The sequence below is a fragment of the Bombina bombina genome, chromosome 3, assembly GCF_027579735.1.
Source record: "Bombina bombina isolate aBomBom1 chromosome 3, aBomBom1.pri, whole genome shotgun sequence".
Lineage (NCBI taxonomy): Eukaryota > Metazoa > Chordata > Amphibia > Anura > Bombinatoridae > Bombina > Bombina bombina.
In genome coordinates, this window is record NC_069501.1 from 686,585,680 (window position 1) to 686,588,666 (window position 2,987).

Below are 2,987 nucleotides of genomic sequence, written 5' to 3' on the forward strand. Positions count from 1 at the left end.
GCCCATGAACTGAGAAAAGTCAAGCGTGCAGCTGCCAAGATGCCACTTGCCACCAGTTTGGCCATATTTCAGAGCTGCAACATCACTGGAGTGCCCAAAAGCAATACTGTGCAATACTCAGAGACATGGCCAAGGTAAGAAAGGCTGAAAGACGACCACCACTGAACAAGACACACAAGCTGAAACGTCAAGACTGGGCCAAGAAATATCTCAAGACTGATTTTTCTAAGGTTTTATGGACTGATGAAATGAGAGTGAGTCTTGATGGGCCAGATGGATGGGCCCGTGGCTGGATTGGTAAAGGGCAGAGAGCTCCAGTCCGACTCAGACGCCAGCAAGGTGGAGGTGGAGTACTGGTTTGGGCTGGTATCATCAAAGATGAGCTTGTGGGGCCTTTTCGGGTTGAGGATGGAGTCAAGCTCAACTCCCAGTCCTACTGCCAGTTTCTGGAAGACACCTTCTTCAAGCAGTGGTACAGGAAGAAGTCTGCATCCTTCAAGAAAAACATGATTTTCATGCAGGAGAATGCTCCATCACACGCGTCCAAGTACTCCACAGCGTGGCTGGCAAGAAAGGGTATAAAAGAAGAAAATCTAATGACATGGCCTCCTTGTTCACCTGATCTGAACCCCATTGAGAACCTGTGGTCCATCATCAAATGTGAGATTTACAAGGAGGGAAAACAGTACACCTCTTTGAACAGTGTCTGGGAGGCTGTGGTTGCTGCTGCACGCAATGTTGATGGTGAACAGATCAAAACACTGACAGAATCCATGGATGGCAGGCTTTTGAGTGTCCTTGCAAAGAAAGGTGGCTATATTGGTCACTGATTTGTTTTTGTTTTGTTTTTGAATGTCAGAAATGTATATTTGTGAATGTTTTTGATGTTATATTGGTTTCACTGGTAAAAATAAATTATTGAAATGGGTATATATTTGTTTTTTGTTAAGTTGCCTAATAATTATGCACAGTAATAGTCACCTGCACACACAGATATCCCCCTAAAATAGCTATAACTAAAAACAAACTAAAAACTACTTCCAAAACTATTCAGCTTTGATATTAATGAGTTTTTTGGGTTCATTGAGAACATGGTTGTTGTTCAATAATAAAATTAATCCTCAAAAATACAACTTGCCTAATAATTCTGCACTCCCTGTATTTTCTATTTGTGTGTGAAATGTTTTAAGTTTCTTAATACAGTATTGTATAGATATTTGTACACCCTTGTGGAGGGGGCTATATACACTGGATCAAAGCTGTCTTGGCAATGCAAAGGGAAACTTATTTGTTAACCCCTTAACAACCAGCACTGTACCCTGTACGACACTGGTCGTTACGCCCTGGGTGGGGCACTGCAGAAATAGATTTGCAAAGATACAGATGCAGAGAGGGCCACTCTGTGCAATGATAAATGCTACATCGTATCATGTCCACACGCACTTTCATAAATATGCCCCTCTGACTCATTTTACAATAGAAAAAAGAAATTATGGCTTGAATTTTTTACTTTTTCGTACGATTTGAACTTGATATTTTAAAATTGCAGAGCACATTTTTTTTTCAGTGTCAACTGAATACACCTTTTTCCTGTGGACTTTGAATATAATTTGTACAGGATACTTTAAATTAAAAGTTTACTGCATACATTTAACATAATTTGAATGCAAGCTTTGATATAATTTATAATGTGCTTTAAATACATTTTGTAACTAATTTTTTTGAGCACTATACTTTAATGTATATGCCTCTCCTTTGCATACAAATATATACAGTGCGCCCCTTAGTATTATTCACAGCTGTAAATGTAATTTTACCTTTATTAGATAATTGTATAATGCCCTTGCAGCACTGATGGATCTTTTTAGACAATCTCATGATGAGAGAGCTTTAGAGAATCAGACCTTTACAAGAAGTTGACAATATATAGAGTGACCTGAAAGTTCTAGTTCACAATTGCTACATTTCAGCAATGCACTTATATTTTGGTATCGGACCCACTAGCTAAGCAATGAAAAAGGCTGGTTCCAAGTAAAAGGTGAAATAAATAAAACATGTAATATTGCATACAGTAAGTAAGAGAAGACACATCATCTAGAGATGAGACACTTGCAGAGAGAGTATAATGATGCAGATAAAGTAACAATGAGATATATAAGCTCAGTCTAATAAATGGCAAATAGGATGGTTGGAACAAGAAGTACTGCAAGTCTGGAGCAATCTGGATAAATAAGCTCAGTCAAGTAAACTGCAAATGGTGTAGCTGGAACAGAAGTACTACAAGTCTGGAGAAAAGCTCATTACAGTAAATTGCAAGTAAAGTTACTAAAACAAGATGTGCAAGACTGGAGAATTTGGCTACAATAAGCCCAGTCTGGTTTCCGGAAGGATTGTCCACAGGAATTCACACAGAGAAATGGGTAAAGAAGCTACCAGAAGTCAGGATAGAGCATACACTGTTATTAAGGCATAACCCGAGTTGTAAGTCAAAGAGAGGTCATGAGGTAACAGGGGGTCGTATACAGAAGGGAACAGAAAAGAAAATCACACACAGAGTACCAACAGACTTACTACCTGTGCCCAAAAAAAACAAATGAGACAAACTTTTAAAGGTTGCACTAAGCAACATCTGTGGAAATCTGGAAAATCGCTGTATTATGAAGGAAGCCAGCATGAACTGCAGATTCAGAGAAGGTGCTAGTTGTCTGGAAAATATTGTGTGAAAAGAATGTGTTTTTTTGAGCCCATATTCCTTTATATATGTAGGAAAAACTTGCTGTTCTTGGATCTGGTGGGCAGTTATGGATAGGTTTATTAAGGTGAGGTTGTAGGTATATTGTAATACTGATATCTATGTAAATATAGGGCCAGATTACTGTTAAGTGAAGCATTATTTAATTCCACCGCTCGAGCGTTAACTCTGCTAGAAGTAAGCATTTTGCACACGTTGGGTAGCACTTGTGTATATATAGATGATTATATATTAT